Source organism: Hordeum vulgare, chromosome 2H (genome assembly GCF_904849725.1).
Source record: "Hordeum vulgare subsp. vulgare chromosome 2H, MorexV3_pseudomolecules_assembly, whole genome shotgun sequence".
In the NCBI taxonomy this organism is placed as follows: Eukaryota; Viridiplantae; Streptophyta; class Magnoliopsida; order Poales; family Poaceae; genus Hordeum; species Hordeum vulgare.
Window position 1 is genome coordinate 588,386,375 of NC_058519.1, and position 14,439 is coordinate 588,400,813.

Below are 14,439 nucleotides of genomic sequence, written 5' to 3' on the forward strand. Positions count from 1 at the left end.
AGCCTGAGGGCCGCGGCGTCCCCCCTGGCCGCGGGGTGGGGGCTTCTGTGGCCCCTGGGGACCCCCTGCCTTGGCTCTCAAGTCTCCTGATCTTGTTCCGTTACAGAAAAAATATTTTCGGGGATTTTATTCCGTTTGGACTCCGTTTTAAATTCTCCTCTGAAAGGGGTCAAAAACATGGAAAAAACAGGAACTGGCACTTGGCACTGAGCTAATAAGTTAGTCCCAAAAATATATAAAAGGCACGCAAAACATCCAAAGTTTGACAAGATAATAGCATGAAACCATAAAAAATTATAGATACGTTGGAGACGTATCAAGGATCCCCAAGCTTAGCTCCTGCTCGTCCTCGAGTAGGGAAGTGATCAAGAATGGATTTTGGATGTGGAATGCTACCTACCATAGTTGTCCTTTGCAACTTCTTTCACGTGACATGAATGTTCAGATCCGTAAGATTCGCAACAATAGTTTTCTATTGACATGAAAACGATAATACTTCAAGCAAACTAGCAAAGTAATCATGAACTTTCAAAATAACAAGGCCAAGGAAAGTTATCCCTACAAAATCATATAGTCTGGGTATGCTCCATCATCCTCACACAACTAATGTAAATCATGCACAACCCTGGTATTGGCCAAGTAATTGTTTTCGCACTCTTACTTTTTCAAACTTTCTATAACTATCACGCAATACATGAGCGTGAGCCATGGATATAGCACTATAGGTGGAATAGAGTGTGGTGGTGGTTGGGAGACAAAAAGGAGGAGATGGCCACATTGACTAGGCGTATCAAAAGGCTATGGAGATGCCCATTAATCGATATGAATGTGAATGAGTAGGGTTTGCCATACAAGATATGCACTAGAGCTATAAGTATGTGAAAGCTCAAAAGTAGAACTAGTGGGTGTGCATCCAACTTGCTTGCTCACGAAGACCTAGGGAAATTTTGAGGAAGCCCATCATTGGAATATACAAGCCAAGTTATATAATAGATTCCCACTAGCATATGGTAGTGACAAAGCAAGAAGCTCTCAATCATGAAGAACATGGTGCTATTATGAAGCACAAGTGTGGAAAAAGATAGTAGCATGGTCCCTTCTCTCTTTTTCTCTCTTTTTTATTTTTATTTGGGCACTTGGGCCTCTTTCTTCTCTTATCTATTTTTTTATTTCCTCACATGGTACAATGCTCTAATAATGATGATCATCACACTTTTATTTACTCACAGCTCAAAGCTCAAAATGATGATGACTCTATAGGAAATGCCTCCGGCAGTGTACCGGGATGTGCAACGATCTAGAATGGCGTATGACGTTGAAACATCTCGCTAGCTATCTTACAATCATGCAATGGCAATATGAGAGTGACGGCACAAGTCAGGAGACGGAACGGTGGGAGTTGCATGGCAATATATCTCGGAATGGCTATGGAAATGCCATAGTAGGTAGGTATGGTGGCTGTTTTGAGGAAGGCATTTGGTGGGTTTGTGCACCGGCGAGAATTGCGCGGCACTAGAGAGTCTAGCAATGGTGGAAGGTGAAAGTGCATCTATACCATGGACTCACATTAGTCATGAAGAACTCACATACTTGTTGCGAAAGATTTTATTAGTAATCGAAACAAAGTGCTAAACGCATACTCCTAGGGGAAGGGTTGGTAGATGTTAACCATCGCGCGATCCCGACCTCAACACAAAGTATGACAATCAATAGATCAATTATGCTCCGACTTCCTAACATAGCGGTTCACCATACGTGCATGCTACGGGAATCACTAACTTCAACACAAGTATTTCTAGATTCACAACACCCTACTAACATAACTCTTAATATTACCAAATCCACGTCTCAAAACTAATCGAGAGGAATCAGGACTTCTGTTTCTACTCAATGCACATGAAGATGGAGGTTTTTGCATCCTCTTTGGGTACCTATCACATTTGGGACTACTTTCATAGCATAAGCTAACTACCAAGTCATGCACCGCCGTGCTCTAAAATATATAAGTGAAGCACATAGAGCAAAAGTATCTAGCTCAAAAGATATAAGTGAAGCACTATGAGCATTCTAACAAAATCATGATGAGTGCATGTGTCTCTCTCTCAAAAAGGTGTGCAGCAAGGATGATTGTGACACAACAAAAAGAAAAGACTCCTACGGTACAAGACGCTCCAAGCAAAACACATATCATGTGGTGAATAAAAATATAGCTCCAAGTAATGTTACCGATGGATTGAAGACGAAAGAGGGGATGCCTTCCCGGGGCATCCCCAAGCTTAGGCTTTTTGGTATCCTTGAATTTGGCTTGGGATGCCTTGGGCATCCCCAAGCTTGAGCTCTTTCCACTGCTTATCTCTTTGTCCATGAGAACATCACCCAAAACTTGAAAACTTCACAACACAAAACTTAAACAGAAACTCATGATAAGGTTAGCACAAGAAAACAAACTACAATTTCTTTTGGTACTGTAGTAAACTTGAGTTCTATTTATATTGGTGTTGGGCTACTATATTCTCACTTTTCCATGGCTACTACCCCCCGATACTAACTATAGTTTCATCAAAACAAGCAACCAACTCAACAAAAACAGAATATGTCAAAAACAGACCAGTCTGTAGCAATCTGTATACTTCGTATAGTTCTGGTACCTCAAAAAATATGAAACATTACGACGGCCTGGGCAAAAGGCATATCAACCAGCAGAAAAAAGAATCAACTCAAAATCTCTTTCTTAATAAAAATGAAAAATCATCTCGCGACCGAAAAGTTTCTGCCCTTTTCCAGCAGGATCAAACAACCATTACCAAGACTAGTCATAAAGGTTTTGCTTGGCTCAAACACAAAAAGAAACACAAAAAACACAATCACAACAGAATTATGAAAGTGTGGACGCAACAAAACAGAAATAAGAAAGATAAATTCATTGGGTTGCCTCCCAACAAGCGCTATTGTTTAACGCCTTTAGCTAGGCATAAAAGCGATAGAATCACGTATCGTCGTCTTTGGTGCTCAAACCATAAGTGGCCCTCATCATGGATTCATAAGGCAATATTATTTTCTTTCTAGGAAAGTGTTCCATGCCCTTCCTTCAAGGAAATTTAAATCTAATATTCCCTTCCTTCATATCAATGATAGCACCGATAGTCCTTAGGAAAGGTCTACCAAGAATAATAGGGCATGTAGGATTGCAATCAATGTCAAGCACAATGAAATCCACGGGTACATAGTTCCTATTTGCAATAATAAGAACATCATTGATCCTTCCCATGGGTTTCTTGACAGTAGAATCAGCAAGATGCAAATTAAGAGAACACTCTTCAATCTCATTAAAACCCAGAACATCACATAAAAACTTTGGAATCGCAGAAAAACTAGCACCCAAATCACACAAAGCATTGCATTCATAGTTTTTGATTTTGATTTTGATGGTAGGTTCCCACTCATCATGAAGCTTTCTAGGGATAGATAATTCCAATTAAGGTTTCTCTTCAAGAGATTTTATCATAGCTTCGAGGATATGATCGATAAAGGCCTTGTTTTGGCTATAAGCGTGTTTAGAGTTTAACATGGATTGCATCAAAGAAATGCATTCAATCAAGGAGCAACTATCATAATTGAATTCCTTGAAATCCATGGTACTAATTTCATTGCTACTCAAAGTTTTAACATCTTCTACTCCACTTTCAATGCTATTAGCATCAAGATAGATGGACTCTGAATCATTGGGGCACTTTTCAACCAAAGTGGATTCATATCCAGCCCCATAATCATTAGGTTTGACACAAGAAAACAAAGATTCAATGGGAGTCACACCAAGCTCTTTAAGATCTTCGTGATGCTCATCACGAGTTTCAGGTTTAGCAACCATTTTATTGACTAAAGTAGCCTGCTTATCAGAAATCTGGCCTACCAACTTTTCAAGACGAGCAAACTGAGAATTTAGCGCAAGGAATTCTTTGGCCATATCATCAACTTCTCTTCTCATAAAAGCCAGAAAAGAATTTTGCTCCTTCAGCTCTCTACGAAAGTAACTGCTGTATTCAAACTGTGTAGACATGAAGCCTTTAACACTAGTTTCAATCTCTTCTAACTTCGCATAGTGAGCACCAAAATCCCTTGGTTGGGCCATTCGGGTTTTAGCAGGCAGCCGAGCGGGCAAAAAGCAAGCGAGAAAAAGGGCGAACGAAAAGGCAAACGAAAAAGGCAAATTGGTGAAGTGGGGGAGAGGGAAACGAGAGGCAACTGGCAAACAAAGTAAATGCAAGAGATGAGTTTGCGACACCTACTTGGATGAGTTCTTGACTTGATCCTCCCCGGCAACGGCGCCAGAAATCCTTCTGCTACGTCAACAAAAGTCCTTCCCCGGCAGTGGTGCCAGAGATCCTTCTCCCGTCTCTTGAGTTTGTGTTGGTTTTTCCCTTGAAGAGGAAAGGGTGATGCACCACAGGAGCAGTAAGTATTTCCCTCAGTTTGAGATCCAAGGTATCAATCTAGTAGGAGAATCTTGTCAAGTCTAGAGTACCTGCACAAACAGAAAAAGCTTGCACCCAACGTTGTAAAGGGGTTGTCAATCCCTTCAAGATTGTTCGCAAAGTGAGATCTGAAGGCGGAAAGTGCAACGAAGTAAAAAGTGTAAGGCTTTAAATATGGTGTGGAGTAGACCCTGGGGGCCATAGTGTTCACTAGAGGCTTCTCTCAAAATAGCAAGTATTACGGTGGGTGAACAAATTACTGTCGAGCAATTGATAGAACCGCGCAAAGTCACGACGATATCTAAGACAATGATCATACATATAGGCATCACGTCCGAGACAAGTAGACCGATACTTTCTGCATCTACTACTATTACTCCACACATCGACCGCTATCCAGCATGCATCTAGTCTATTGAGTTCATGACGAACAGAGTAACGCCTTAAGCAAGATGATATGATGTAGAGGGATAATCTCAAACCAATGATGAAAACCCCATCTTTTTACCCTTGATGGCAACAACACGATGCGTGCCTCGCTACCCCTTCTGTCACTGGGTGAGGTCAACGCACGGTATGAACCCAAAACCAAGCACTTCTCCCATTGCAAGAATCATAGATCTAGTTGGCCAAACAAAACCCACAACTCTAAGAGAATTACAAGGATATGAAATCATGCATAAGAGAGATCAGAAGAAACTCAAATAAGATTCATAGATAATATGATCATAAATCCACAATTCATCGGATCTCGACAAACACATCGCAAAAGAAGATTACATCAGATAGATCTCCATGAAGATCATGGAGAACTTTTTATTGAAGATCCAAGAGAGAGAAGAAGCCATCTAGTTACTAGCTATGGACCCGTAGGTTTATGGTGAACTACTCACGCATCATCGGAGAGGTCATGGTGTTGATGAAGAAGCCCTCCGTATCCGAATCCCCCCTCTGGCAGGGCACAAGAACATGCCCCAGATGGGATCTTGTGGAGACGGAAGCTTGCGGCGGCGGAAAAGTACTTTCGATGATCTCTTGATTTTTTGTGGAATTTTTGGGGATATATAGGTGCAAAACCTAGGGCAAAGGAGGTCCAGGGGGCCCACAAGCCCGAGGGCCGCGGCCTCCCCCTGGCCGCGGGGTGGGGGCTTGTTGGGCCCCTGGGGACCCCCTGCCTTGGCTCTCAAGTCTCCCGATCTTCTTCCGTTACGGAAAAAAATTTAAGGGATTTTATTCCGTTTGGACTCCGTTTCAAATTCTCCTCTGAAAGGGGTCAAAAACATGGAAAAACAGGAACTGGCACTTGGCACTAAGTTAATAAGTTAGTCCCAAAAAATATATAAATGGCATGCAAAACATCCAAAGTTTGACAAGATAATAGCATGAAACCATAAAAAATTATAGATACGTTGGAGACGTACCAAGGCCCAATAGAGTCTACAAGAACAAAGTTGTGTAGTAGACATCAGTTGCCGCCCAACAATGGCTATCTTTCTATGCCCCTAGCTAGCCATAGTGCATAGTATCACGTGATATGATCCTTCACATTCAGTCCATGGGTGGTCCTCAGGATAGATTAATAAGGTGGTCTAATTCAATTTCCAGGGAAGTGTTCCATCCCTTCCTTTATTGGGAATTGGAATCTTATGTTTCCTTCCTTCATATCAATAGTAGCACCTATAGTTCGTAAGGAAGTGTTGGGGAACGTCGCATGGGAAACAAAAATTTTCCTACGCGCACGAAGACCTATCATGGTGATGTCCATCTACGAGAGGGGATGTGTGATCAACGTACCCTTGTAGACCGTACAGCAGAAGCGTTAGTGAACGCGGTTGATGTAGTGGAACGTCCTCACGTCCCTCGATCCGCCCCGCGAACCGTCCCGCGATCAGTCCCACGATCTAGTACCGAACGGACGGCACCTCCGCGTTCAGCACACGTACAACTCGACGATGATCTCGGCCTTCTTGATCCAGCAAGAGATACGGAGAGGTAGAAGAGTTCTCCGGCAGCGTGACGGCGCTCCGGAGGTTGGTGATGATCTTGTCTCGGCAGGGCTCCGCCCGAGCTCCGCAGAAACGCGATCTAGAGGTAAAACCGTGGAGATATGTGGTCGGGCTGCCGTGGCAAAAGTTGTCTCAAATCAGCCCTAATACCTCAGTATATATAGGAGGGAGGGGGAGGGAAGAGGCAGCCTCAAACCCTCAAGTTTTGGCCGAAATTGGAGGTGGAGGAGTCCTACTCCAATCCTACTTGGAGTAGGATTCCACCTTCCCACTTGGAAACTCTTTCCACCTTGTGTTTTTTCCTTCTCAAACCTTATGGGCCTTAGTGGGAACTTATTCCAGCCCACTAGGGGCTGGTTTATCTCTTCCCATAGCCCATGAGACCCCTTGGGGCGTGACACCCCTCCCGATGGTCCCCGGCACCCCTCCCGGCACTCCCGATACACTACCGATGAGCCCGAAACTTTTCCGGTGACCAAAACAGGACTTCCTATATATCAATCTTTACCTCCGGACCATTCCGGAGCTCCTTGTGACGTCCAGGATCTCATCCGGGACTCCGAACAACATTCGGTAACCAACCATATAACTCAAATACGCATAAAACAACGTCGAACCTTAAGTGTGCAGACCCTGCGGGTTCGAGAACTATGTAGACATGACCCGAGAGACTCCTCGGTCAATATCCAATAGCGGGACCTGGATGCCCATATTGGATCCTACATATTCTACGAAGATCTTATCGTTTGAACCTCAGTGCCAAGGATTCATATAATCCCGTATGTCATTCCCTTTGTCCTTCGGTATGTTACTTGCCCGAGATTCGATCGTCAGTATCCGCATACCTATTTCAATCTCGTTTACCGGCAAGTCTCTGTACTCGTTCCTTAATACAAGATCCCGCAACTTACACTAAGTCACATTGCTTGCAAGGCTTGTGTGTGATGTTGTATTACCGAGTGGGCCCCGAGATACCTCTCCGTCATACGGAGTGACAAATTCCAGTCTCGATCCATACTAACTCAACGAACACCTTCGGAGATACCTGTAGAGCATCTTTATAGTCACCCAGTTACGTTGCGACGTTTGATACACACAAAGTATTCCTCCGGTGTTAGTAAGTTATATGATCTCATGGTCATAGGAACAAATACTTGACACGCAGAAAACAGTAGCAACAAAGTGACACGATCAACATGCTACGTCTATTAGTTTGGGTCTAGTCCATCACATGATTCTCCTAATGATGTGATCCCGTTATCAAGTGACAACACTTGCCCATGGCCAGGAAACATTGACCATCTTTGATCAACGAGCTAGTCAACTAGAGGCTTACTAGGGACAGTGTTTTGTCTATGTATCCACACAAGTATTGTGTTTCCAATCAATACAATTATAGCATGGATAATAAACGATTATCATGAACTAAGAAATATAATAATAACTAATTTATTATTGCCTCTAGTGCATATTTCCAACAGTCTCCCACTTGCACTAGAGTCAATAATCTAGTTCACATCACCATGTGATTCCAACGAATCCAACACCCATATAGTTATGGGGTCTGATCACGTCTTGCTCGTCAGAGAGGTTTTAGTCAACGGTTATGAAACTTTCAGATCCGTGCGTTCTTTACAAATCTTTATGTCATCTTATAGATGTTGCTACTACGTGCTATTCGGAAATGCTCCAAATATCTACTCTACTATATGAATCCGTTTCACTACTCATAGTTATTCGGATTAGTGTCAAAGCTTGCATCGACGTAACCCTTTACGACGAACTCTTTAACCAGCTCCATAATCGAGAAAAATTCCTTAGTCCATTTGTTACTAAGGATAAATTTTGACCGCTGCTAGTGATTCAATCATGGATCACTCTCTGTACCTCTCAACAGACTTTGAGTCAAGGCACACATCAGGTGCGGTAAACAGCATGGCATACTTTAGATTCTACGGCTAAGGCATAGAAGATGACCTTCGTCTATTCTCTTTATTCTGCCGTGGTCGGGTTTTGAGTCTTACTCAAATTCACACCTCACAACGCAACCAAGAACTCTTTCTTCGCTGATCTATTTTGAACTCCTTCAAAAACTTGTCAAGGCATGCATCTTGTTGAAACTTCTATTAAGCGCTTTCGATCTATCTCCATAGATCTTTGATGCTCAACGTTCAAGTAGCGCAATCCAGGTATTCCTTTGAAAAACTCCTTTCAAACAACCTTGTATGCTTTACAGAAATTCTACATTACTTCTGATCCACAATATGTCAACCACATATACTTATCAGAAATTCTATAGTGCTCCCACTCACTTCTTTGGAAATACAAGTTTCTCATAAACCTTGTACACACCCAAAATCTTTGATCATCTCATCAAAGTGTATATTCCAACTCCGAGATGCTTGCACCAGTCCATTGAAGGATCACTGGAGCTTGCATACTTGCTAGTATCTTTAGGATCGACAAAACCTTCTGGTTGTATCACATACAATGTTTGCTCAAGGAAACCGTCGAGGAAACAATGTTTTGACATCCTACGTGCAATATTTCATAAATAATGCATCAACAACTAACATAATTCTAACAGACCTTTAGCATCGCTATGAGTGAGAAAGTCTCATCATAGTCAACTGTTTGATCTTGTCGAAAACATCTTTGCGACAAGTCGAGCTTTTCTTAATAGTGACTTATCACTATCATCGTCTGTCTTCCTTTTAAAGATCCATCTTTACTCAATAGTCTTATGACCATCAAGTAGTTCTTCCAATGTCTACACTTTGTTTTCATACATGGATCCTCTCTCGGATTTCATGGCTTCCAGCCATTTGTCGGAATCCGGGCCCACCATCGCTTTCTCCATAACTCATAGGTTCGCTGTTGCTCAACAACATGACCTCCAAGACAGGGTTACCGTACCACTCTGCAGTAGTACGCGACCTTGTCGACCTACGAGGCTTGTAGTAACTTGATCCGATGCTTGATGATCACCATCATCAGCTTCCACTTCAATTGGTGTAGGCGCCACAAGAACAACTTCCTGCGCCCTGCTAGACACTGGTTGAAGTGATGGTTCAATAACCTCATCAAGTTCTACTACCCTCCCACTCAATTCTTTCGAGAGAAACCTTTCCTCGAGAAAGGATCCGTTTCTAGAAACAAACACTTTGCTTTTGGATCTGAGATAGGAGATGTACCCAACTGTTTTGGATATCCTATGAAGATGCATTTATCCGCTTTGGGTCCGAGCTTATCACACTGAAACTTTTTCACATAAGTGTCGAAACCCCAAACTTTCAAGAAACGACAGTTTAGATTTCTCTAAACCTCAGTCTATACTATGTCATCTCAACGGAAATACGTAGTGCCCTATTTAAATTGAATGCGGTTGTCTCTAATGCTTAACCCATAAACGATAGTGGCAATTCGATAAGAGACATCATAGCATGCACCATACCAAATAGTGTGTGGCTATGACGTTCAGACACATCATCACACTATGATGTTCTAGGTGACATGAACCGCGAAACAATTTCCAGAGTGTCTTAACTGCGTACAAAACTCGTAACTCAGATATTCATTTCTATGATCATATCGTAGACAGTTTATCCTCTTGTTACGACGAACTTCACTCCGAAACAGAATTGAACTTTTCAATATTTCAGACTTGTGATTCATTAAGTAAATACTCTAGTATCTACTCAAATCATCATTGAAGTAAGAACATAATGATATCCACTGCGTGCCTCAGCACCCATTGGACTGCATACATCAAAATGTATCACTTCCAACAAGTTACTATCTTGTTTCATCTCAATGAAAACAAGGCCTTGCTCATGTGGTATGATTTGCATGTCACTAGTGATTCAAAATCAGGTGAGTACAAAGATCCATCAGCATGGAGCCTCTTCATGCAATTTATACTAACATGACTCAAGCGGCAGTGCCACAAGTAAGTGGTACTATCATCATTAACTCGTATCTTTTGGCACCAATTTTATGAACATGTGTAACACTACGATCGAGATTCAATAAACCATTGAAGGTGATTATTCAAGCAAATAGAGTAACCAATATTCTCTTTGAATGAATAATCGTATTGCAATAAACACGATCCAATCATGTTCATGCATAACGCAAGCACCAAATAACGATTATTTAGGTTTAACACCAATCCCGCTGGTAGAGGGAGCGTGCGACGTTTGATCATATCAACCTTGGAAACACTTCCAACACGTATCGTCACCTCGCCGTTAGCTAGTCTCCGTTTATGCCGTAGCTTTCATTTCGTGTTACTAATCACTTAGCAACCGAACCGGTATCCAATACCCTCATGCTACTAGGAGTACTAGTAAAGTACACATCAACATCATGTATATCAAATATACTTCTTTCGAATTTTGCCAGCCTTCTTATCTACCAAGTATCTAGAGTTGCTCTGCCTCAGTGACTGTTCCCCTCATTACAAAGCACTTAGTCTCGGGTTTGGGTTTAACCTTGGGTCTCTTCATTAGTGCAGCAACTGTTTTGCCGTTTCACGAAGTATCCCTTCTAGCCCTTGCCTTTCTTGAAACTTAGTGGTTTTACAAACCATCAACTATTGATGCTCCTTCTTGATTTCTACTTTCGCAGTGTCAAACATCGCGAATCGCTCAAGGCTCATTGTATCTATCCTTGATATGTTATAGTTCATCATGAAGATCTCACAGCTTGGTGGCAGTGAATTTGGAGAACCATCACTATCTCATCTGGAAGATTAACTCCCACTTGATTCAAGTGATTGTCGTACTCAGACAATCTGAGCATACGCTCAACGATTGAGCTTTTCTCCTTTACTTTGTGGACAAAGAATCTTGTCGGAGGTCTCGTACCTCTTAACAAGGGCACAAGCATGAAATCACAATTTCATCTCTTTAGAACATCACTTATGTTCCGTGACGTCTCAAAACGTCTTCGGCGCCTTGCTTCTAAGCCATTAAGTATTTTGCACTGAACTATCGTGTAGTCATCAGAAACGTGTATGTCAGATGTTCACAACATCCACAGACGACGCTCGAGGTGTAGCACACCGAGTGGTGCATTAAGGACATAAGCCTTCTGCGCAGCAACGAGGACAATCCTCTGCAAAGTTTGCTACTATCAACTTTCAACTAAATTTTCTCTAGGAACATATAAAAACAGTAGAGCTATAGCGCAAGCTACATCGTAATTCGCAAAGACCATTAGACTATCTTCATGACAATAAGTTCAATTAATCATATTACTTAAGAACTCCCACTCAAAAAGTACATCTCTCTAGTCATTTGAGTGGTACATGATCCAAATCCACTATCTCAAGTCCGATCATCACGTGAGTCGAGAATAGTTTCAGTGGTAAGCATCTCTATGCTAATCATATCAACTATATGATTCATGCTCGACCTTTTGATCTCATGTGTTCCGAGGCCATGTCTGCACATGCTAGGCTCGTCAAGCTTAACCCGAGTGTTCTGCGTGTGCAACTGTTTTGCACCCGTTGTATGTGAACGTTGAGTCTATCACACCCGATCATCACGTGGTGTCTCGAAACGAAGAACTGTGGCAATGGTGCACAGTCGGGGAGAACACAATTTCGTCTTGAAATTTTAGTGAGAGATGACCTCATAATGCTACCGTCGTTCTAAGCAAGATAAGGTGCAAAAAGGATTAACATCACATGCAATTCATAAGTGACATGATATGGCCATCATCATGTGCTTCTTGATCTCCATCACCAAAGCACCGGCACGATATTCTTTTCACCGGCGTCACACCATGATCTCCATCATCATGATCTCCATCAACGTGTCGCCATCGGGGTTGTCGTGCTACTCATGCTATTACTACTAAAGCTACATCCTAGCAAAATAGTAAACGCATCTGCAAGCACAAACGTTCGTATAAAGACAACCCTATGGCTCCTGCCGGTTGCCGTACCATCGACGTGCAAGTTGATATTATTTATTACAACATGATCATCTCATACATCCAATATATCACATCACATCGTTGGCCATATCACATCACAAGCATACCCTGCAAAAAAAAGTTAGACGTCCTCTAATTTTGTTGTTGCATGTTTTACGTGGTGACCATGGGTATCTAGTAGGATCGCATCTTACTTACGCAAACACCACAACGGAGATATATGAGTTGCTATTTAACCTCATCCAAGGACCTCCTCGGTCAAATCCGATTCAACTAAAGTTGGAGAAACTGACACCCGCCAGTCATCTTTGAGCAACGAAGTTACTCGTAGCGATGAAACCAGTCTCTCGTAAGCGTACGAGTAAGGTCGGTCCGAGCCGCTTCGATCCAACAATACCGCGGAATCAAGAAAAGACTAAGGAGGGCAGCAAAACGCACATCACCGCCCACAAAAACTTTTGTGTTCTACTCGAGAAGACATCTACGCATGAACCTAGCTCATGATGCCACTGTTGGGGAACGTCGCATGGGAAACAAAAATTTTCCTACGCGCACGAAGACCTATCATGGTGATGTCCATCTACGAGAGGGGATGTGTGATCTACGTACCCTTGTAGACCGTACAGCAGAAGCGTTATTGAACGCGGTTGATGTAGGGAACGTCCTCACGTCCCTCGATCCGCCCCGCGAACCGTCCCGCGATCAGTCCCACGATCTAGTACCGAACGGACGGCACCTCCACGTTCAGCACACGTACAACTCGACGATGATCTCAGCCCTCTTGATCCAGCAAGAGAGACGGAGAGGTAGAAGAGTTCTCCGGCAGCGTGACGGCGCTCCGGAGGTTGGTGATGATCTTGTCTCGGCAGGGCTCCGCCCGAGCTCCGCAGAAACGCGATCTAGAGGTAAAACCGTGGAGATATGTGGTCGGGCTGCCGTGGCAAAAGTTGTCTCAAATCAGCCCTAATACCTCAGTATATATAGGAGGGAGGGGGAGGGAAGAGGCAGCCTCAAACCCTCAAGTTTTGGCCGAAATTGGAGGTGGAGGAGTCCTACTCCAATCCTACTTGGAGTAGGATTCCACCTTCCCACTTGGAAACTCTTTCCACCTTGTGTTTTTTCCTTCTCAAACCTTATGGGCCTTAGTGGGAACTTATTCCAGCCCACTAGGGGTTGGTTTATCTCTTCCCATAGCCCATGAGACCCCTTGGGGCGTGACACCCCTCCCGATGGTCCCCGGCACTCCTCCCGGCACTCCCGGTACACTACCGATGAGCCCGAAACTTTTCCGGTGACCAAAACAGGACTTCCTATATATCAATCTTTACCTCCGGACCATTCCGGAGCTCCTCGTGACGTCCTGGATCTCATCCGGGACTCCGAACAACATTCGGTAACCAACCATATAACTCAAATACGCATAAAACAACGTCGAACCTTAAGTGTGCAGACCCTGCGGGTTCGAGAACTATGTAGACATGACCCGAGAGACTCCTCGGTCAATATGCAATAGCGGGACCTGGATGCCCATATTGGATCCTACATATTCTACGAAGATCTTATCGTTTGAACCTCAGTGCCAAGGATTCATATAATCCCGTATGTCGTTCCCTTTGTCCTTCGGTATGTTACTTGCCCGAGATTCGATCCTCAGTATCCGCATACCTATTTCAATCTCGTTTACCGGCAAGTCTCTTTACTCGTTCCGTAATACAAGATCCCACAACTTACACTAAGTCACATTGCTTGCAAGGCTTGTGTGTGATGTTGTATTACCGAGTGGGCCCCGAGATACCTCTCCGTCATACGGAGTGACAAATTCCAGTCTCGATCCATACTAACTCAACGCACACCTTCGGAGATACCTGTAGAGCATCTTTATAGTCACCCAGTTACGTTGCGACGTTTGATACACATAAAGTATTCCTCCGGTGTTAGTAAGTTATATGATCTCATGGTCATAGGAACAAATACTTGACACGCAGAAAACAGTAGCAACAAAATGACACGATCAACAT